Consider the following 24583-nt stretch of genomic DNA (forward strand, 5'->3'; position numbering starts at 1 on the left):
ACTGAATATAGTTCTCTGTGCTCTACAGTAGGACCTTGTTGTTTACCCATCCTATATATAAAAGCTGACATCTGCTCACCCCAACCTCCCACTCCATCCCTTCCCCAGCCCCCTTTCCTTTGGCAACCACCAGTCTCTTCTCTGTGTCCATGATTCTGTTTCTGTTTCATAGATAGGTTCATTTGTGTCATATTTTACATTCCATGTATAAGTGATATATGGCATTTACCTTTCTCTGTCTGACTTACTTCACTTAATATGATCATCTCTAGTTGCATCCATGTTGCTGCAAATGGCATTATTTTGTTCTTTTTTATGGCTGAGTAGTATTCCATTGTATATATGTACTATATCTTCTTTATCCATTCATCTGTCGATGGACATTTAGGTTGTTTCCACGTCTTGGCTATTGTGAATATTGCTGTTATGAACATGGTGCATGTATCTTTTTGAATTATAGTTTTGTCTGGATATATGCCCAGAAGTGGGATTGCTGGATCATATGGTAATTCTATTTTTAGTTTTCTGGGGAACCTCCATACTGTTTTCCACAGTGACTGCACCAACTTACGTTCCCACCAACAATGTAGGAGGGTTCCCTTTTTGAGGAGACCCCTTTATGAGCAGATGAAGTAGGCTTGAGAAAGGGCCAGACTTTCTGAACCACAGAATGTGTTTATACAAGTTCTGAAAATGGAATATTGGAGTTTGGGTAGTCGTCTTTCAATCTGCTTGAGCGTAGGAGCTACAACAAAGTATTATTTCATTCAGCAAATATTTACCTCTTACAATGTGCCAAGCACTATAGGTCTTGTGGAAAAAGCATTGATCAAAACAGACAAAACTCTACCTTCATGAAGCATATTTCCTCGTGGGGGGGGCAATATATTTTTAGGAGGAGTGCTATGCTAGTAATTTGGCTCTCAGGAAGAAAAGAGGCCTAATTTTTAGCATTTGCCAAGCATGGCTAATTTCAGGCTACCAGTGTGAATGGGAGTTGGGGAGAGAGGTGTATAACCAGCAATCTGGTTTTTTTGAGGAAGCTCCGTAGTGTTTTCCACAGGGGCTGCACCAATTTACATTCCCACTGACAATGCACAAGGGTTCCCTTTTCTCTATATCTCTTTAGGACTTGTTATTTGTTGTCTTTTTTGCAGTGCTGACTTTGACAGGTGTGAAGTGATACCTCACTGTGGTTTTGATTTGTGTTTCCCTGATGTTTAGTGATGTTCAGCATCTTCTAATGTGTTTGTTGGCCATCTGTAGGTCTTCTTTGGAAAAATGTGTATTCAGGTCCTCTGTCCATTTTTTGAACCAGTTGCTTGTTTTCCTCACGTTGAACTGTATGAGTTCTTTGCACATTTTGGATAGTAGCCCCTTGTTAGATGTATGATTTGCAAGTATCTTCTCCCATTCAGTAGGCTACTTTTTCAGTTTGTTCACTGTGCCAAAACTTTTTGTTTGATGTAGTCCCCTTTGATTATTTTTGCTTTTGTTTCCTTGCCTGAGGAGATATATCCAAAACAATATTGTAAGACCGATGTCAAAAAGCGTACTGCATATGTTTTCTTCTAGAAGTTTTATGGTTTCAGCTCTTCAAGTCTTTAATCCATTTTTAGTTTCTTTTTGTGCACAGAGAGAGAGAATTAGGAGGCATCCTTTGGGCCCAGCCGCACACTCCCCCTCTGGCCACCAGAGCCATAGGCTCTAGCGATATGCTTTTTTGTGGGCTCTGTGGGCCCTTCTGTTGTGGCGGGCTGGCTACTTTGGGTGTGGTGATGTGTAGGGCAGACTTCTGGCTCGGGTGACTACCAGGCCCTGCCTCATGCGGTGACTGCCAGCCTGCTGGTGGATGGGGCCAGGTCCCAGCTTGGCTGGCTGTGTAGCCCTGAGTGTGCCTGGGGCTGGTGGCAGCCTACTGGTGGGCAGGTAAGTCCCTGGCACTAATAAGCTAGAGGGAGGACTCCAAAATGGTGCTCACCATCGTCAGTGTCCTTGTGGTTAAATGAGCTCCTAAAAGTGGCTGCTGCCAGTGTCTTTGTTCCCAGTGGACTCCCAGTTGCCTCTTGCCTCTCCAGGAGGCTCTCCAAGGTGAGCAAGTGGGTCCAAACCAGGCTCCTTTCAAATCACTGCCTCTGTGCTGGACTTGGAGTACGTGAGATTTGCGTGTGCCCTTAGGAGTGGAGTCTTTGTTTCCTATAGCCCTCCACCTCTCTCAAATGCAAACCCTGCTGGCCTTCAAAGCGTGATGTTCTGGGGGCTTGTTTTCCTAGTGGAGGACCTCCAGGCTGGGGAGCCCACTGTGGGGCTCAGACCACTCGATCCTTGGGGAGAACCTCTGCAATTGTGATTATCCTCCCATTTGTAGCTCACCTACCTGGTGGTGTGGGTTCTGACTATACCAATTCTCCATCCCTCTTACCTATCTCATTTCAGTTCCTTCTTTATATCTTTAGTTGTGGAAAATACTTTCTCCTAGTCTTCAGATCTTCTTCATAGATAGTTTCTCTGTAAATAGTTATGATATTGGTGTGTCCATGGAAGCAGATGAGTTCGGGGCTTCCTACTCTGCCATCTTGGACACTCAAACCAGAATCAGCTTCTCTGTTACTGCCTCTGTCCCTTACTAGGTGTTGGTTTCCCTTTGCCCATGCATGATTCGCTCCACGGAAGTAGGGACATGCTATAATGCTTCATACCATTATACTCCTGGTGCCTAGCACACAGTAGGCACTTAGTAAATATTTGTGGAGTGAATGTTGTTATACTTTTCTCCATAGTTTAGTTTCCATAACTGTGAGATCTAAATAATAATACAAACTTTACAGGTAGTTTTGAAGAATAAATATAAAATGATGTGTACAAAGTGCATTGCACATCCAATATACAGAAAACATGACTACATGGAAGCTGTAATTATTATTTTCCATATTCCGTGTCATTTAGAATCTTGATAAAGATTTTTGACATCCAGAAGGGAGGCTTCTTCATTGGGAAAAATAATGGTGACTAATTTTCATTAAGACTTTTTCACTAAGCACCATCTCTTGAGTAACTCAGAAATAGAGGACTTCCTCACCTAAAAGCCATAAAGTCCAAACTAACTGCATCACTGCAATTAGAAAGAATTCGTCCTACCCACAGTAATAAACTAGGACAGAAGCAAGAGAAACATGCTCTAGGAACTGACTTCCTACACGTAAATATTATTTACTATGATGATTGTTGTTTTAAAATGGTACCTACTCTGGGCTTTTGGAATAAAAATGAAAGGCCTACAGTGGTGTTAAAAGTAGATGAGCAGAGACCGAACTGTTTGAGAGACGTACACTCAGTTGTCACGGTAGCCAAAAACTTCCAAATAGATCCTTTCCTCCTGCCCAGATGTTTAATGTCTATAGTAACATGCCCTAGATGGTGACAGAGCCAGATGTGAATGTATAATACCATTTTTTTTTTTTTTTTTTTTTTGTCCTCGACAGTTTAGAAAACCTTTTTAACGCTCAGGAAGAATTTAGCTGGGAGTAAGCAAGTGAGAATTTGGTAGAACATCTGTGTTTCTGAAGTTTGTGTTTTTGAGCTGTGTATGAATTCTCAGTTGCCTTTTTAGATGAATGTTTTCATTTCACACATTTTGAAGAGAAATTCATAAAACCAACTAATAAGAGTATATCTGGGAATCGAGGCTACAGAATTTAAAACTGTTGATATGAATCTTTTATTTTCTCATGTTATGGCTTAGGTACCAGTTCAGGCTAATGACTGTTAAAGAAAAGAACACATTAATTTGCAAGTCACTCCTAAAGTTGACTGTTTTAAGAAAAGACCTTTGCCTTGATTATAGCTTTTCAGTAAGTGAAATTGTATGTACATATTTTTAAGTGTATTTTATTTTCGCAAGATTTTTTATTCTTATTTTATACAAGAAAGCTAGTGTTAGCCAACATTTTCCTGTGAAAATACCTCTGATGAAGGTAAAAAGTATAACCTCATCTTACCACTGACTCTATGACCTCATGAAAGAATGTTAACTGAGGGTCATAATACGTGTTCAAAGAACAGTTAACTTTTCTTGAGAAAAAAAATTGAATGTTCAGTTAATCTGCATGAAGACTAATGAACATGAAAGTCTAATACATAAAAGAAGTAAAGTATTTATTGCAGGTTTGTTTTATTTTTTTTTCTGGTGACTGGAGGGTGGAGGAGAATGAGGGACAATAAGGATTTTGTAAGCAGATCAGAGTCAGATAATCAGGGAGAAAGAAAAGAGTAGGAGAAACCGATGGGAAAAAATGTAACTAACTCCTCCTACCTGGTATTGCTCCTAGACCTTGACCTCATATGGGTCCTTGTTCCCCTTCTCTCTCAATAGCCACATAAAATCCTGCTCGCTCAGCCCCATTGACCCAGGTATGCTTCTCTCCCCTTTCTAAGATACGCTTTGTTCCCCCAGCTGTGCAACCAGCCCCAGAGAGGCAGTGTGTCTCTGAGTCACCTGAGCGCCGTGCTGCTGCCTGCCTGCTGTCCACCCACCTCTCTTCACCTCTGACGATCTTCCTAGTGTCTGCAGGCTCTCCTGGGACGACTATCTCAAAGGGAAGTGCCTCTCAGGTAAGTCTTTTTCACCTCCCCTGTGGATCTTTGCGGATTTCAGTCTGATGATCTCTTTAAGCAGAAGTTGTCCTTTTAGGGCAGTGCAGTTTAATAGAACTTCCTGAAGCCACAGAAATGTTCTGGATCTGTGCTATCCAGTATGGTAGCCAGTAGCCACTTGGGGCTACTTAGACTTAAATTAATTAAAATGAAATACAATTAAATATTTATCTCCTTAGCCACACTACCCACATTTGAGGTGCTCAATTGTCACGTGCTGCTGGTGGCAGCTGAATTAGATGGTGCAGCTCTAGGGGAATCCCAGGTCTGGTGGGAATGGGCCAATTCTGGTCAAGTTCAGATGGGTGGAGAGAAGCCCCAGGGAATCGTGGTCTCAGAGGAAGGCCACGGTGGATGCAAAGGTCCAGCAACTATCTGTTATCCAGGCTTCCTGGAGCAGGCTATCTTGAAGGGAGACTGGAGCAGGGCAATTCCATGGCCTCCACACGCCCCAGCTCCCAATAAACAGTGGTGTAGCCTCAAGTGTGGAATTTCGAGTTAGGCCTGCATTTGTTGGAATGTCGGCTCCACCAGTAGTTAGCTATGGGACATAGGAAGTTACGTAAATTCACTCCAGCTTTGTTTCTTCATTGGTAAAATCAAGATGATAATACCTACTTGCCAGGACTGCGGTGTAAATTCAGTGAGGTGATAAACGGAAGGCAGCACAGTGCCTGGCATATCCTAACCACCTACTGTATCAGCCGGAAATTAGATGCTGTAGGTCCTGTGTGTCAGCCTCAGGCCCTGCTTCCTGCTTCTTAAACAAAATACTGATTAGCCTTTTGAACTGAAGTACTAAACAAACAAGAGAATAATTCAGGAATTGTTGCTACATTGCCTGTAATTTTCAAACACATTATTTTATACAAATATAAGTCTCCTCATATGAAGATGCTGTTTTGAAGAATAATGTGTGTGTGCGCGTGCACGCGTGTGTGTGTGTACAGACTAATCTTTATTCACACTGTTACACCAGGCAGGTACTGGTAACAGTGCATGTGGAAAGATGTCCTTGACCTCTGTTTGTGGACCCAGGTCAGCTGCTTTTTTCATCACAGACATTCACACTTGCTCATGATTGAAATTGTCTAGTCCAAGGATCGTACTACATTCCTGCGGTCCGCATTCCAGGTTGCAAAGGGAGGAGAAATATTTTAAAGAGCAGATTGTCTGCACATCTTGGGAGTTTCTTCTGGCTTCTTTCCTTGCAATTCCACATACTTTCACCCACGCGAGAGCAAATGGGGTTGGTGTTGATGGGGCTCCGTAAGAGAGAATCAACTGGCTGACCTTGTAGAGATCCTGCTGGAACTTGAAGATATGAGAATCAGACTGTGGTCCAAATACGCAGATGGTTTCACCTGCCTGAACTTCTAGTTTCAGCGTGCTTCCAAACTCCATCTCTCAGCTTCTGTGCAAAACAGATGATATGTTTTGACAAGAGGAGAAGGGGGAGGAGTTCAGATGACTAATATTTATGGACCATCCTCACTATGAATTGAGTTTTAAATAGTCAAGATCTTCCCCTGGAGGAAGGCTGACAAATTGTTTGAAAAGGGGTGCCTGTGTGTGCTGGAGTGGGGGAAAGCCACAGAAGTACAAATCCAAACGGGGCCTCAAGAGCGGGGCTTCCCCACCCTCCCTCTCTGATTCCTGCTAAGTAGGGAACATGTTCTGTAGCTCCTCCCAATTGGCTTCACCTTCCAGATAAGTGTTGAAGGTTTTGAAGGGCTGCTTTTTTTATTTTAGGGACTCTGTCCCCTCCCCTGAAATCTGGGCTGTCTTGTGATGATTTCAACTAGTAGAGTACATCTGCTAAAAGAAAAGAGGCATCTCTTTTTTTAAAAAAAAATTATTTTAAGGGTTTCATTTTAAGAGTTTCACTACAGACAGGGTAACCAAGAGAAAGAAATGGGGGAATTTGTAGCTGACTCGGAGATTTGGAGGGGCCCTCCTATAGCGGTCTCCCAGACTCTCTGCTCACCCCATCCCCAAACAGTTTTATTTCTGATCCAACAGTAGGTAAGGCTATGGAATTGTTTCTTTATTTTGGTCCTTTTCCTTGGAAGTATGTAGATCTGAAGGTGCATTCTGGGCAAAACAGTAGAATTCCTTTGCTGTCTGCGAAACTGTCAATCCACACAACCTGCCGGAAGGTAAACAGGTGAGGAAGTCCCTCCAGGAAGCAGTCGCTACCAGACCCTAGACTGCTGCTCTCCTCTAAAACAATTTTTAGCAAAAATTTTAAACCAAGTATACTAGCAGTTCTTGGAATTCGTTGGTATTTATTCTGTTAATATACGAAACACTAGCCAAATATTGTTGCTGAGTAATTATTATGAGAGGTACTAATATTTTTGAGAATTTCAGTGATGTAGAACAGTGGTCTGCCAACTTTTTGGCACCAGGAACTGGTTTCATGGCAGACAGGTTTTCCACAGACCGGAGCGGGGTGGGGAATGGTTTTGGGATGATTCAAGCGCATTACATTTATTGTGCACTTTATTTCTATTATTATTACATTGTGATATATAATGAAATAATTATACAGCTCACCATAATGCAGAATCAGTGGGAGCCCTGAGCTTGTTTTCCTGCAACTAGCTGGTCCCCTCTGGGGGTGATGGGAGACAGTGACGCCCGACGTGAGTTGCTTATGTCTAGTCTACTCCGTGATCTCGTGTTGGTTGCTGTCACTGCTTCACAAAGACAGGATGTGGGAAATGGAAGCAGGCTTTTCAGTGCTTTTGTGGCAATCTCAGGATATTCCGCCTTGACTTTAATCCAGAAAGTATGGAGATTTGAAGTGTCTCACACATACTTTTAAGGCCACCGTCATTTGCGATCTCAAGCAGTTGATCCTCTTCTAGCACGGACAAAGTCGATTCACCTGGCTTATTCACAAATGGGTCACGGATCCATTCCCTCCCAGTTCGGGGATCTTTTGTGGTTGGGAAGTAATGCTCAGACTCTTTTGAAAGCTGCAGTAGGTGATAGAAAGAAGGCCCTGGCTCAGTCTCTTTCAAAATCTCTGCTACTGTTTGAAACATGTCACAAATCCCAGTGTTTACTCGTCACTCCCAGAATTCCAGTTTGGCTTTAAATGCTGCACTTTATCTGCCGACTTGAACACAGTTTTTGTTCTCCCCTGAAGTGACAGATTGAGTTTGTTGAGCAGGTTGAATATGTCACACAAGTAAGCAAGTTTTGCAACCCATTCTGTGTCACTGAAATGTGCTGCCAGTGGTGACTGTTTTTCTAAACGAAATCCCTGGAGTGGCTCTTGGAACTCAAAAACTCTGGCCAGTGATCTCCCTTTAGAAAGCCATCTCACTTCTGTGTATAAGAGAAGACGTGTGTGCTCTGCGTCCATCTCCTTACAGAGCCACGCGAACAGACATGAATTAAGGACATGCACTTTAATGTGCTTGATAATTTTAATCACATCCCGCGAAACGTTGTTAAGTTCAGGTGACGTTTTTTGGCTAGCCAGCACTTCTCTATGGATGACACAGCACTTAGACTCACATTCAGAAGCGACCTCTTTGACTGGAGTAGTGAAACCCGTCATCGCAGCCACTCCATCTGTGCATACACTGACACAAAATGACCAATTCAGTCTTCCTGGTATGTAATCATTCAAAGACTTGAATAGTTCTGCAGCTGTGGTGTTGGTTGGTAACAAAAGTGCACATAACATATCCTCATGCACATTCTCTTGAAAAACGTATCGCACGAAACAAGCATTGTTGCCTTGTTGTGAACATTGGTAGACTCGTCAACCTGGATTGCGTACCACAGCACGCAATCATTAATCCTCTCTAACAGTTGTGCCTCAGTATCCTCTGCTGTTTCATCAGTTTGTCTAGTTATGGTATTAGCCACCTCTTGAACGGCAGCCTCTCCTAAAAGTTCATGACAAATGTCCTTGCAACAGGCAGCATCAACTCTTCACCAATAGTAAAGGGCTTCTTAGCTTTAGCAATGCAGTTAGCCACTAAGAATGATGCTCTCAGGGCAGACACATTTGTTGAAGTGGTGGCCTTCAATAATTGCTTCTGTTCTTTGTGCTCACATTTAAAAAAAAAAAAAAAACTCCAGAGGCTTGTCTTTTAATGCAGGGTGCTTGGTCCCCATGTGGTGAAACAGTTTTGAAAGTTTCCAAACGGCTTCGCTGGATAGCTGGTCGCTGCATATTATACAAAGTGGGTTTGGAGAATGTGAATCACCCGTTGCAATGAACCCGTAAGTTAAGTAGGACTCTTGGCATTTTCTTTGAAATGCAGCTTTCTTTTTGTTGGCAGTCGTAGAGTCTTCTGCTGTCTCCTCGTTGGGTCTTTCCCCTTTTCCAAAGAAGCTCTCTAGCAATGTTTGTTTTTTTACTAATTTTGGCTAGGGTTAGCCTGAGGGCTTACCAAAACTGTGACTGAGACAAGTGCGTGGTGCGGGAAAGAGGCACGATGGAAGTGGTAAATAGAATAATGGACAGGCCACGTACAGACTAAAATAAGTGTTGGATTCTGACTTAAAGCCTGCTACCAGGTGCAGCTGTACAATTGAAATACATCAACTCACTTGCCACTGTGGCCTGCCACCAGCTGCAGCTTAATTGTCACTTCCCACTCACTGATAGGGTTTTGATATGATTCTGCAAGCAGTTGATTTATTATGGTCTCTGTGCAGCCAAACCTCTCTGCTAATGATAATCTGTATTTGCAGCCGCTCCCCAGCGCTAGCATCACTGCCTCAGCTCCACCTCAGATCATCAGGCATCAGATTCTCATAAGGAGAGTGAAGCCTAGATCCCTCGCATGTGCAGTTCATGTGCTCCTGTGAGAATCTGATACTGCCACTGATCTGACAGGCGGTGGCGCTCAGGTGGTAATGCAAGTGATGGGGGACGGCTGTAAACACAGATGAAGCTTTGCTCGTCTGCCGCTCACCTCCTGCTGTGCAGCCTGGTTCCTAACAGCCCACAGACTGGTACCAGTCCATGACCTGGGGGTTGGAGACCCCCTGATGTAGAATATCAAGGAGAACTTTAAGAATTTCTGACATTGTTTTTATATGGGTGCCCGGCAAAGGAATAATGATTAGCAACTGCTACTTGAGATTGATTTTCAGAGTGCTGAAGCATTGTTGACTTTATCAGATCCAAATTTGACTTTCGGAGAGTTTGTGATAAAAAATAGCAGTTTTCGGACCTTTTCTCTGCAGAGAAGGATAGTAATCTGGCAAATACCAGTGCACCTTAAGTTGGCTTAATTGAGTCATGTAGGCTTTCTTTAGCAAAAGTCTAATTCCTTTCTTTTTATCTTCTTTTCTCCCTCCCTCCCTCCCTCCCTCCCTCCCTTCCTTCCTTCCATAATATATTTCATTAAGATTGCATTTTCAGCATAGAAACATCTATACCAATAACTTTTACATAATGATATAAAACTTTAAAAATCCAACCAATGGGGATATATATATACATATAGCTGATTCACCTTGTTATACAGCAAAACTAACACAACACTGTAAAGTAATTATACTCCAATAAAGATGCTAAAAATAAATAAATAAATGTTAAAAATATGTAAATAAATAAAAATGCAACCAAACTATGAGAAATTAACTTAAATCACATACTAATAGATACACTTATGTTCTGTTATTTACAAGAGTAAATCAAGTAGTCTATCCCGTAAATGTTTTTTTCCCTAGGATTTTGTTTTTCATTTTATGTGTATTTGTTTTTATTAAAACAGCGATAGTATTTTTAATAACCTATGAATAAAACCACATGAATCTTCCCAGAAGTTACTTAGTCACACATTTTTACCTGTCTCAGACACTCAAGATGTTAAGTTAATACAAATATACTAAGTTATGTTTATAAGTACTGAATGTTTCAGGAAACATTGATCAGCTGACATACAGCCACAAAAGTCTTAAATCTAGAAGTCACGTACGTTTAAATAGATATCTAATCACAAGACATTGTACTGGTACATTTCCTTGGATGCCTTTCACATTTCATATCTGTCCAAAAGAGGTTCAGATGATTTTTTCCCCTACTGAGATGAATGATTAAAAACTTGCCGGCCATATACTGTGAAAAATACATACAGAGCATTGTGATAATTAGGAGTAATTAGTCTAGAAGAAGCTCCAGGAAGCTTTTTGAAGTGGTCGGAACGTCGCCCCAGTCACCTCCATCGAGGAGCTTGTGTGGTGGGGGTGCGGCGCCCCAGGGAGAAGGTGACGCCAGGCAGATGCGGGGCTTCTTGGGAGGACTTCAAAGCCAAAGCTTGTCTGTTCATTTCAAAGGTTCCTTGGGAAGTGTTACCTGAGACTTTTATGAGCCCAAACCTTGACTATCCTTTGGCAGGATTTGTGGCTGGAACCTATAAGATGTGCCTTTAAGTCTGAGGAAAGATGCAGGTCGGGGGGAATCAAAGACATACCTGGCCGAGTCCCCAGTTTTGCCCAGGGTTTGCCACTCACTCCCTTCCACAGTGCTTTTTTAGGATTTTAATGAAATATTTTATGCATGTAATGAATAATACGTAACATGTATTTACATTATGAGGAATAGTAGAGCAGCAGCTGTGTGTGTCACAGCTTAAGAAATAGAACTACAGCGAGAGACCTTCAAGATGGCAGAGGAGGAAGACGTAGAGATCACCTTCCTCCCCACAGATACATCAGAAATACACCTACATGTGGAACAACTCCTACAGAACACCTACTGAACGCTGGCAGAAGCCCTCAGACCTCCCAAAAGGCAAGAAACTCCCCATGTACCTGGGTAGGGCAAAAGAAAAAAAGAAAAAAAAAGAGACAGAAGGATAGGGATGGGACCTGCACCTCAGGGAAGGAGCTGTGAAGGAGGAAAAGTTTCCACACACTAGGAAGCCCGTTCACTGGCGGAGACGGGGGGTGGGCGGGGGGTGAGCTCCGGAGCCACAGAGTGGAAACTTGAGATGACTAGGACATTAAGCGTGCTGTTTTTTCTAGAGTGGACTTGCCAGTGCTTCAGCTGGGCATCAGGGAGTACTGAAAACTTAGGAGAATTATTTGGACTGGGGTTTTCTGACAGCCGAAGTGTAAATTTGAAGTGCACACTTAAGTGAGATCTGGTCTCCTGTTGTAGATGCTAAGGGGAGACTATTATATTATTATCTTCATTATCATCATTTTTCTAAATCCTCGGAGTGGCAGGGACAAGTAGGCTTCCTACCTATTTCCTCTGCAGAGGGAATAGTGTTCACTTTCTCTGAGGGTGAGGTTCCGTCCAGTACAAAATGAATTTAGGAATCTCAGGTTTAACCTCCCTCTCTCTCTATCCCATTAATATCCAAGGCTGTGGGAACCTAGTTCCAGTCACTTCTCCTCAGGGAAGCCTCAGCTTCAAGCTTTTACCATTCTGATTTTAGTATGTGGATTCCATCTTTTGTTCATTTCCCTTGTTTCCTGGTGAGCTCAGCAATGTGTTTATATGTGAGTTAGTTACAATTTATCCAACAGACAGGTGTTTTTTGACAGGAGAGCTTTCCTAAATGTTTAGTCCACCAATGGTTGGAAATACAAGTCTGGCCCAGTGCTCAGTGTCTTTAAAATACCACTTCATCCCATGTCCAGCGAGTGCACTATAGTTGACACACCAAGACTTTCAGATTGGGAACACCCGTATTTGAATCTCATCCATTGGTTTTAAAATTTTGCAGTTAGATCTGGGGTTGGGATGGAATGGAGGGTTAGAGTGAGAAAGACCCTGCATCCTCACATCTGCATCACCGGAGGAGCCTTGTTTTTATCATTTATTTATTGAGATTCTCAGTAGAATTTTCACTGTAAGAAGAAAATCTGGAAACCTGTGCAGTCAGTCTCATGCACTGATGAGGAAATTGGAGCCCAGAAGCCACATCTCTAGAGGGTGTGGGACACGGAGCTCAAGGAAGATTTTCAGCTTCACGTTTCGGCCTCACTTTCCTCACATCAGAGTACTAGGCCCTATTCTACAGATCATACTGATTCATATTGCAGGTTTGTATTTTGATCTTATTCTTTATACTTTTAATCGATGTGTGGATTTTTCAGCCTTACTCACAGCAGAGGAAAGGAAACAAGGTATAAGCATTAGTTTGATTACTGATTATTATTACCGATAAAAGAAATAGAGCTCTAGAGGGATAATGTGACTTTTTTGATCTGATAGTGAATGAGCTAAGACTGTGGTCCAGATTTTTCCACTCCAGATCCACTCGCTTATACATCTTATTTTAATGAGATAATATTAAATCTATCCTTATAGTATGTCAAAATTTTTTTTCTAATATATATGCTTCAATTTTATCAGGTCAGTATGAGAAAGTGAAATGAACTTAATTTAATTAAATGAATAGAAACATACTTAATCTGGATTGAGATTTTTTTCCCAGGAGTGAATTAGGAATGAAATTTTTTGTTTATCTCGTCCCATTTCACTTCAGAAACATAATTTGGACCTTTGTTTCCATTGCCTTATCAGAAAGGAAGATTAACTAAAAAAGAGTTCTCTGCTCTCAACTCTGTCTTTCTCATTGTAGACTTAAATGGAAAAAATACACAGAGGTTAATCAAATTGGAGGATAACTCCTAAGACTATTTCTACATGGTCTGTCTAAATCATTATTTCTGGTGTTTGTGGCTCCTGAAATGAAGTTGTATCAACTGATAGTTAAAGAATGTATTAATTTTTACTTGGAGTTGAATTGTTACCCACTTAAATATATAGCACATATTTAAAAGTGAAGAAAGCTGCTAGGGAACTTCGTGAAGCTCTGATTTGAGTCTAATGGTTGCAGTGATCGAGTGGAACGTCAACTCAAGATGAACTGTGCTGTCAGTGCATCAGACAGTTCTTTGCAAAAAGTGTGAATTTTTTTTATTCTAGAAATAAAATACTGATAAATTATCCTAGCCATCGTATAGGATGGAATTGACATATAAATATTCTGTAGGTAAAAAGTCATTCTCACCCTGTTACTCAGGGATATGAGTCAGCAATATAGGACTGTTATCAAAAAGGCCAACATTATCTGGGTTGTACTAACCAGAATGTAACACACAAGAATCATGAAATAATTCACTCACTGTGTTAAACATTGATAAAGCCCATATTAGAGTCTAACTTGCATTTCCATATTTTAAGCACAATATTAGGAAATTTGATATGGGCCAGAGAAAAGGGGTGGAAATTATTTGAAAGTACAAAAACTTATCTATGCTGTAAACCGAAAGAAAGCAGTATTCTTTATAACCAAGAAGGAAAAGTGAAGACCTGGTGTAAGTAGTTTTGAGTAGGTCTCATCTATAGCAGAACTGAGACTGACAGAGTCTCTTGTCCGAAGTCTATCTTTTAAGGTAAAGTTCTTGCACTAGAAGAAGTGGCCCTGGTGCCAGGGTTGATTGTTCTTGTATCGCTTCTCAAATGTAGCACCTGTTCACTGAGATTTAAGGGGTATGAGGGCATTGGTGTCTTACTGAGTCACTTCTCAATGTAATTCCAAAGCCAAATGTGAGCCAAAACTAGGAGAAAGATAGGGCAGGCGTAAGTCAGAGGCCATGAGAAGGGAAGGCTTGTCCCTCCTGTTGGTTCAGAGTGAGGGCTGGGCTAGGCACTGAGAAAGAGATGGAGAGAGGCCTCAGCCTTCAAGGAAGTCGTTGTTGAGAACTTGCCAACACAGTTGGTTCAGTATTGAAAGATATGTAGGAGTTTGCCACTTAGTCAAGTAGTGAGGGAACATCAGACAGAGAGTAAAGATGAAATACCAAGTATGAATGGAATGCTGTGTGAAGCGCCAAGTTTAGACAGAGGGCAGAGATTAAAATTGGATGGTTAGGTGGGTGTCAAAATATGAAGACCCTTTTTTTAGGTAAAGAAATGCATAGTCATTCTGTTGTCAGTAGTGAGCCATTTTGCTTGAGACTTGATCAGATTTGTGTCAGGTAGACATTCTCAGGGGACAGTTTGAAGACTAACCTTGCCTAGGTTGGGGCTGGGGGGAGGGAGTGGCTTAAGTAGATTCAGGGAGACTAGTAAAAACTCTAGGATGCAGATCTGTCTCAGGGAATACCCATGGAGATAAGAACAGACGGTCGGGAGGGAACATGAAGAATGTACGAGGTAGAGTCCGTAGTTCTTGGCAACTCATGTGGCAGAGTGGTAATCAGGAGTGATTGATGAATCTAAGGATGCTTCATGGTGGTACCATAGACTAAGGAGAAAATTGGTGATATTAGTATCCTGCGGCTGCTGTAACAAATTACCACAAAATTAGTGGTTTGCAACAGTACAAAATTGTTATCTTATAATTCTGGAGGCCGGAAGTCTGAAAAGGGTTTCACTGGGCTAAAATTAAGGTGTCAGTATGGCTGCATTCCCTCCAGACACTTGAGGGAGGAATCACTTCTTCCAGCCCCTAGAGGCTGTTCACATTTTTTGCTTCATGGCCCCCTTCTGTCTTCAGAAGCAGCAATGGCCAGTCAGGTCTTTCCCACATTGAATCGCTCAACACTGACTCTTCTGCCTCAACGTTTATCAGCCCCTTTGTGACTGTGTATTGAGCCCAACCAGATAATTTCAAGATCCTTAACCAACTCATACCTACAAAATCCCTTTTGCCACATAATCAGAGATTCTGGGGAGTAGGGCATGGGCATCTTTGGGGGACCATCATTTCGTCTCTCTTGGTTGGGACGGAGAAAGTGAGTTCAGTTTATGCATATGCAGTTGAGAAACACCTGGGGAAATTTGGGTACAGGATTCTTATCTGAGACAGAGAATTTGATGACATAAGACTTTGATTTTAGTTTTGGGTTGAAACCGTGAATAATATTAAGCTCTGAAGTGGCAGCGCGTGTGGTGTGAGATGAGATGAGGGCTGAGTATGGAAGTCTGGGGACCACTGAAATATAAGGGCAGGTAGAGAAGGAGAGGTCTGCAAAGATAAGGGAGCATGAAAGAAGCAGGAGGAAAACCAAGAGCTGGCATCTCAAATATCTAAGAAGGGCACATTCTGAAGGAGGGATGGATCAACGTGAGGGGCAGGCCAAAAATAAAGCACTACATTTCCCTTCTAGGAAAGCGCTAGGTATGTCAACTTCTTTGTTTTATGTGGTCTTAAAATAAACTGTAGCTCCTGTATTCAGAATGATCCAGAAATTTGTCATGTCATTAGATTTCATTGCTTTTGAAGTGGCACCTGATCGCAATGTAACAGGTTTATGTTGAAAGTCCAGTTCTCAAAAAGCGTATCAACAATGGTCGGAGTATGACCTTTTGGTACCGTTCTAACGTAGTGTCAGTTTCTCACGTTATACCCCATAGTCTCTGCTCTGTTTAATATTCTGTTCTTAGCAAACCTTCTGGTGCAGTTCTGATAGGACTGTTGACCCCGCTGCACATAACAAATTACACATACATTTTGAAACTCGACATTATGACTGTCTCGCAAGTTTACACATTTCCAGTGAAATTTTAGAACACAAGTTAATATCTGGGCTTCGTCAAAATGAAAACGTGAAGAGGATGAGTATGCATAGCAGGGTGTGTGTGTGTGTGTGTGTGTGTGTGTGTGTGTGTGTGTGTGTGTGTGTGTGTGTGTGTGTGTGTGTGTGTGTGTGTGTGTGTGTGTGTGTGTGTGTGTGTGTGTGTGTGTGTGTGTGTGTGAAGTACCTGCTTAACCAACCAACAAGCTAATGAAACCAACACTTCATCCTGACTCCTTTACTCACTTATTCCCCACCCCCCATGCCTTGAATTGATGGTTCAGCAGCGTTTTGGCTTCTGCGGTAGTTGTTGCTGTCAGCTTACTGGCTGGCTGAAGGTAATTAGAGTTCCTCCGTCAGGAGCTTGAGCACATTTCATGCTGCCCTGATTCCAGCTGTGGGGTGAGAGTGGGGCTGGCGTTGTTACTGCCCTGCTGACTTTCAGATGCTAACTTTTTGTTCTGTGCACACGCAGGAACATTTTAAGGAAAACCATTTCTCACAAGTGTTCATCTTGCTTTCTGCATTTATATTCTGGATTTTTATGTGTCCGTGCACCAGAACGTTCAAGTAGGGAAGGATTGGTGCTTGGGATGATTGGCATACAAAGGCACCTAAAACATGGCCCTTACCCTCAAAAAAGTTTCCAGTCTAATAGGAGAAGTAGTGCCTTACAGGCATAAATATCTGTATACAGGGTTAAATACATGTGCTATGAGAGAGAGGGGGGAGGGAGGGAGGGAGGGAAGGAGGGGTGGGGAGAGCGAGAGAGAGAGAGAGAGAGAGAGAGAGAGAGAGAGAGAGAGAGAGTGAGAGTGCTTTTCAGTGGTTTAGCAGGTTTCTGATTGTGGAGAGAATCAAGGAAGCTTTTCTTATGAGTTAATATTTAAATGCGGTTTTGATGGGTGGATAGAATATTTAGAACTGGGAGGAAGTTGGGGCCCATGACATTCCAAACACAGATACAAAATTAGCAGAGGTCAAGGGATAAGAAATAGCATTAAGTATGTGGAAGGCTGAATGACATAGTGTGGCTGTCATTGGAGTGGTGGGATTAATGTGGAAAGGAAAACTATCATTCTCTAAAAGACGTCAGGTTTCCTAGTGAGGAATTTGGTGTTGACAGATTTCTTCCTAAGGTTTTTATTCTTTACATTCCTGAAATAAATTCCATCTGGCCATGCATATTATTTTATTTGTTACCGGATTCTGTTTGTCAATATTTGGTTTCAGATTTCCGCATTGCTATTCCTGAGTTTGCACTATAGTTTTCTATTTGGTTTGGTCTGTCAGGTTTTGGTATCAATGTTACTATTGCTTTGTAAGAAGAGCTTGGAGATCACCCTTGTCTTTTTTTCCTTATGCTCTGGAAGAGTTTATATGATATTAGAATTATCTGTAACTTTAAAGTTCTGACAGATTGTACTGTGAAACCATCTAGGCCTTGTGTGTGTGTGTGTGTGTGTGTGTGTGTGTGTGTGTGTGTCCAGTTGGGGGTAACCATTTACTTTCTTTATTTGCATGGTAGTTGGTCTGAATAGATCTTTCTTTTTCTGGAGGCAGTTTGTGATACCATATGTTCTGTAAAATTATCTCTTTCATCCAAGTTTTGAAGTCTATTTGTATAGAGTTGAGCAGAGAAATTTCTTACGATTTTTTTAGAAATGTCTTCTATATCGATGTTATTTATCTCTTATTGTTTCTTATGTTGTATAATTGTATCAGCTTTCTTCCTTATCCCCTGTGATTTGGTTAGCTAACAGTGTAAGTACTAGCTTTTTGATTTATTTATTAATCCTCTACTCTTTTTTCTTTTAATTAATTTATACTTATGTATATTCCTTTTTCTGCTTTCTATAGTTTTGTTTCTTTTAACATCCTGACTCAAATGCTCAATTTATTTTTTATTCATTCTTGTTTATTAATAAACTGTTTAAATCTATGAATTTTCCTTTGAGCACTGCTTTAACTACCCCATAGGGGTTTTTTTCCATATAGTTGTTTTCTAGATGTTATTTTCTTGACCCCCAAATTATATGAGGCTTAAATTTTTGGAAGATATGGTATACTTTTTTCTAATTTTGTTAGTAATTAACAGATTTATTGCATCATGATAAAAGAATGTTTTCTACACTTTCCTATTTGGTGAAATTTATGATGTCTTATTTGTGGCATAATACATTGTCAAATTTTGTGCCTGTTTGACAGATACTGGAAAAGAAGATATTTTCTTTGTTTTCAGGGTGCAGATATGATCTGTACTAATTAGATCTGCTATTTAAATTATTAGATAAATTATTAGTTTTCAGATTATTAAATCTGATTATTAAATCAGATTATTATTAAATTATTGGTTTTCAGATATTCTAAATTATTACCTGTTGTTTTGTACACTTGATGTATCACAAGTGGAAAGAGATAAATAATTTTCTGCTCCTGTCTCTATATTTTATCCTCGTGTCCCCTGTTGACATTTTGGGTAGGGACAATTCTTCATTGTGAATGTCTGCCCTGTGTGTTGCAGGATGTTTACCTTCTCCGGCTTCTATACAGTTTAGGCCAGTAGACTCCTCCAATTTATTCTGACAACTGAAAATATCCCCTAGGTTTGTAGAGACAGTATCATTTGTAACTTAGAACCACTCGTGGTTGGAAAATATGTTTTTAAATCTTTCTTTCCTCTCATTTGTATGATAGTTCTATGTCTTATGAGAAAATTTAAGATTTTTTTTTAAAAAATTATTTTAAATTATGTATGAAACAATTGTTTTCCTTTCTGAGGTTCTGATGAAATTAATTAAATAGTGATGGCAGAAGAAGCCAGTAGGAATCAGAGATTGCTAAAATAGCTTGAGTCAGACCCTTTCCATTCCGATATTTTGCTCTCGTTAGGGTGCAAGAAACTGCAAGAAAGGTCTACCAAATAGACTAACTCTTCCAATAGCCTTAAAATAAGTCTCTATACATTTCAACAGAATCCTGACTTTCATTACCATCTGCTGCAATTAATCTCCCAACGGGCAAGCTGTGTAAAATTGACAAGTTCTTGAATGTAAATATGGCATACTAAATAACATACATACATGAAATTTTAAACTAAATTCTTTAGTTCTAAAATAAATTCCTAAAGACTCAAGCAAATTTCTGTATATATAACACAAAAAACATCAGGATTCCATTGAAAGAGGGCGGAACCTTATCTATAAAAATAAACTCTGACGTTCTTAGAACTCAAGATGAGCTTCCTAAAAATTGTATGCAAACAGTGTGGAAGGAATATAACAATTTCAAAGTAACTTTTGGTTAGCTCATCAGAATTTGAAAGAATCCCCCTGAATGTGTGGATAGGATTTGAAACAGCTTAGCTGAAGCTAACACACATTGACATCAAAGTCTTTTTTAGGGTGGTTGAAAATGACTTTCACTGCTAGAAAGGAGAATAAGTGTGTATTTTTAGGTATTCACCTGAGCCTACGGAACTGCTCTTAGGGCAGCTATTCTGGTCAGCACTTGAAAATCCCTGGTAGAGAAGCTGCTCCACGTCCACCACTGGTGAGAATTAAGTTATAATATGTCTGTGGATGCTCATAACATTACTTGTTGGTACTAAAAGGCTCCATTATAGTTTACAGAAACTAAGAAGGCTGAAGGTCAGCTGACTCAGCACGTGCAGATTGCTAATTTGTAGTGAATATAATATGCTAAAAAGCCACTTAATGTAAAAATGAATGCAGAATGCCGTTTAACGGTCTTTCCTGGCGTTGCGGGTGATGTCGGGTTTTGTGTTTCTAAAGGACGTGAGTGTCCCAGGTTATGTCTTGGTACCACAGATTTAGGAGAAGCCCACTGATTCATTCTTTCACTCTGAACCTAGATTTAGATTTTTCAAGTCTCACCTTCCTTTAAAAAGACCTGCTGCCAGCTGCTTACACCTGGGTGGGCCGCCTGCACACATAGCCCTTACCGCCGAGCCCTGCCCTCTCTGGTGGTTGTCTTGGTGGCCATCTCAAAGAACTCCTTGAGACTGCTTTTCCCTGCTCTATCGAGGGTCTCTCTGGGACAGGTCGGCTTGTTCCCAGTTTCCTACACATCTCTCCGCGGTAAGACGTGGCCTTCTTTCAATGTGAATATATTTGCATTCTTCCTTTCCGATTAAGAATGAGTGGTTAGCTGAAGCTAGCACATTTGCACATCTCAACGTCTGCAGTTTCTTCCCTTCAGCCTCCTTTTAGTTTGCTTTATCATGAGCCTTCTAAGCAAGTCTTAACATTTTGTGTGTCTCCAAGACATCTGAGCCCCGGTCCCCATGTTCATCTACCCCTCATTCCTTGTAGTCTCGTGAGGAGGTCAGGAACATAGACACCAATGGTCAGAAGTCAACGGGAAGTTCCCCATGTACAGGAAAGACATCAGCTCTCTTGTGAAAATAGGGCAAATGTACCTGCTGAGTACTGGAGCCTAAAATGCTCTCTGTTTTTGCACTGGGGAACTGTGCTATATCCTTCTTAGCTTCAGTTTACTGTGTTAGTCATGACCATAGGATCTTACGGTTGGGAATAGGAAGGGGGATGTTAAAAGTTATCTCATGGAAATGGTTTTCTGCTGTGTAAATCCTCTCTCCAGTATCTCCATCAAGTGGATAATTAAATCTCTGTTTGAACACCTCTGGGTACAGAAAACTCACTCCTAAAACCATCTAAGGATTAAAAATCCTACATTTTGTTAAGCCACTATTCTTTTCTCTCTGAGTGCTTAGTAGGTTCCAGGTATCATTCTAGATACTTTTAGTTGTCAGGCAACTCTGTGACATACCTTTTACCGATGAGGAATTGATTTTACCGATGAGGAAACTGATGAGGAAACCCAAGCCATAGAAAGGTTAAGTAGCTTACCCAGGGTCACACACTAGAAGAAAAAAACATAAGGAACTAGAATTCCTAACTAGGCAATAGGATTTCTGGTCCCATGCTCTTAATTAATCCTACAATACTCAATAATTATCGAGGGTGACCTATAGAATAGATGTAAACTTAATAAGTCTTCCAGTTATAAAGCTTTATAAATCATGGAGGGAAGAGATGGGATGTGGAATTAAGTCAGGTAATAATATTTGAGTTCCTTGTTCATTCATTCGTTCATTCATTCAGCAAAGGTACCTTCGTGACTTGGCACTCTTATAGATGCTGCGGATAAGCAGTGAACGAGACATACCAGCTGGACTCAAATCAAGCTGACATTCTAGAAAGAGGAAGGCAGAAGCAAACAGATAGTGAACAGGAAAGTATCAGATAATGATATGAGGGAAATAAAGCAAGGTGACTGTATTATAACTGTTGAGTGATTCTGCTTTTAATAGGAAGGCCTTTCCGAGGAAGTAACATTTGAATTGAGAGCAAATATTTGATTTTTCATTCATTATTATTAAGAATTAGAAATAAAAGTTTTCATATGTGTCAAAATTTTTGGAAACAAAATAAAATCCTTCTTGATCAAAGTATATTTTTCCCGGGCTTCCCTGGTCTCTCAGTGGTTGAGAATCCGCCTGCCAAGGCAGGGGACACGGTACGAGCCCTGATCCAGGAAGATCCCACGTGCTGCAAAGCAACTAAGCCCGTGCACCACAACTACTGAGCCTGCGCCCTAGAGCCCACGGGTCAAAGCTACTGAAGCCCGCACGCCTAGAGCACATGCTCCGCAACAAGAGAAGCCACAGCAATGAGAAGGCTGCGCACCTTAACAAAGAGTAGCCCTGGCTCGCCGCAGCTAGAGGAAGCCTGCGCGCAGCAACAAAGACCCAACACAGCCAAAAATAAAATAATTAATTAATTAATTAAAAATATATGTATATTTTTTCCCAACTTACCTCTTCCCCTTTATTTAGAATACAGTTGAGTTCGAGTCAGCTCTTAGCTGAGATAACTTTTGTTGATATTTCCAGGTTGTATTTAAGTCTTTCCTAACCAGAAGAGAAGCCAAATGGTCTCATCTGCCTTGATGTCTGTCCTGTGATCTTGATGATCTCTCGGTGTTCTTCCAAAGTTGTGTTTAGGTCTGTACATCTTGCTTGTATCAGAAGCCAGATGGCTTCAAATGGCTGTCCTATGGATGTCAGATAAACTCTGAACAAAGCTAGTTTTGTTTTGTTTTTTCCTCCTTTCTCTCTATACATTACATGAACATTTTATTGGATTGTCCATAGGCTCAATCAAGTCTCTGGTTCCTATTTCCCTTTCTCTGTAGTTTCCCATTTTAAATAGCTCTTTACTCCAAGGGTGCTGTGATTGTGGGTAATTACAGTAGCTGTGGCTTTAAGGATTAAGGCTTTCCTCTGGAAGGACTATGAATTAGGATGGAGACATGGAAACAGACAGAGATTGATAGAGAATGCCAAGAGTTTGAAAAGTCACTTGGGGTTGCTCTAAATGTTTGAGCTTTCTGCCTGGAATACTCCTTCCACAGTTTGCATGGTTAAAAAGAAAAACTCCTACTCATCTTAGAAGATTTATATAAAACAGCTGCCATTATCTTTTCAAGCTTTTCCTGGCACCCATTTTTTTACCCAGGCCCATCCTCCACCTGGCCATCGCTCCTTCCTAAGCAGCTGTGTCCTGGATACAGCTATCTGGCATAAGGCCTGTAGTGCTTTATGGCATGTACATACAACTCTGAGCTACACTGAGATCCTTGAAGTCAGGGACCAGGGACCAGGGACCATGCCATCTTCTTGTTTTGTTATTTTTTATTGAAATGAAATTCACATAACAAAAAAACATTTTTTTAAGATTTATTTTTTTGATGAGGGACATTTTTTAAAGTCTTTTTATTGAATTCATTACAATACTGTTTCTGTTTTATGGTTTGTTTGGGGTTTTTTGGCCCTGAGGCATGTGGAATCTTAGCTCCCCGACCAGGGATCGAACCCTCTGCATTGGAAGGCAAAGTCTTAACCACTGGACCTCCGGGGAAATCCCACAAAAAAACATTTTAAAGTGAACAATTCAGTGGCATTTCGTACGTTCACAGAGTTACGCAACCACCATTGCTATCTAGTTCCAAAACAGTTTCTTCATCCCCAAACGGAAATCCCATACCGGTCAAGCAGTTCTCTCTGTCCCTCTACCCCCTCAGCCTCTGGCAACCACTTCTCGTTTATTTTTGTATCCTCCAGGGCCTTGAGCAACACCTGGCTCAGAGTGAGTGCTTAATCAGTGTTTATCAGAATAATGAATGGATTACAAATTTCTGAAAGGAGAGGAACTGTCTCTATTTCAATTGCCTCATTCATTCCTGCTATTTTGGACTAACCAGCGTGAACCAGACAGTGTGCTGGGGGCAGGGTAGGGAGCTGTGAATGACACAGACAGTCCTTGCCCTCCTGAAGCTTATAATTGAACCCAGTGCTATCCAACAGATATATTATGTGATCCACATATATAAACCTTCTAGCAGTCACATGTATTAGTTTTCTGTTACTGCTGTAACAATGACCACAAACTGAGTGGCTTAAAACGACCCACGTTTATTCTCTTATAGAACTGAAGGTCAGAAGACTAATGTAGTTCTTTCTCACTGTGCTAAAAATCAAGGTGTCAGCTGGGCTACATTCCTTCTGGATGAATTCACGTAAAGCCTTCCAAATCTCATCGATACATGTTTTACATGAAAGCGCATCTCAGTTTGAACTAGCCACGTTTCAAGTCTCAGTAGCCACGTGTGACTAGTGCCTACCATGTTGGACAGCCCAGATCTAGGGGGGATAGAGAGACATGGAAAAATAAGTACAAGTGTGATATGTATTAAGAAAAAGCACAGAGTCCTGTGAGATCACACTATAGGGAACCTAACCCCACTGGTATGGGAAGATTTCCTGGATAAAGAAGAAACCTGAATAACAGGTGGGTTGGGTCTTAAAAAGCAGAAGGAGAGATGAGATACTCTCCTTCTCTCCCAGTTTAAAACCCTCAGATAGCTTCTGTTGTCCTATGGCAAGATTTGGGGATTTGGGGCCAGTTAAGGATTTGGGGCCAGTCTAAGTAGGGAAATGATGGGACTAGGTATACATTTCTAAGACAGGCAGTTACTCTGCCTGTTAAGGATTTGGGGCCAGTCTTCAGTAGGGAAATGATGGGACTAGATGTGCATTTCTAAGACAGGCGGTTAACTCTGACTGCTTTTAAGATCCCATGTTCTTCATTCTCAACATTTCTCCCTCAGATGTCTTTTTCATTGAAGAAAATATTTTTTATTCCATTATCCACTCTCACAAGTTTCTCGTTAGACTACAAGGTCAATACATTTCAACAGAATATAAATTATTTCATATTTTTTCCTTTTAGTCTTGGGGAACTTAACGTATTACAATGTATTTCTAGGATGTGCTTCCCAGGCATTAATTAGCCCTTAGATACAG

General features: G+C 41.0%; 1 protein-coding gene across 7 annotated transcripts in view; it reads left to right on the forward strand.

Annotated features, from left to right (window-relative positions):
- ENOX1 (ecto-NOX disulfide-thiol exchanger 1) overlaps positions 1-24583 on the forward strand; it is a 604918-nt gene that overhangs the window by 193138 nt on the left and 387197 nt on the right. For all 7 annotated transcript variants that reach the window (XM_030882173.2, XM_030882177.2, XM_030882178.2 and 4 more), the window contains one exon: positions 4454-4611. The gene's annotated coding sequence lies outside the window, so the exon portion shown is untranslated. The remainder of the gene's footprint in view (positions 1-4453; positions 4612-24583) is intronic.

Source organism: Globicephala melas, chromosome 18 (assembly GCF_963455315.2).
Source record: "Globicephala melas chromosome 18, mGloMel1.2, whole genome shotgun sequence".
NCBI classification, from domain to species: Eukaryota; Metazoa; Chordata; class Mammalia; order Artiodactyla; family Delphinidae; genus Globicephala; species Globicephala melas.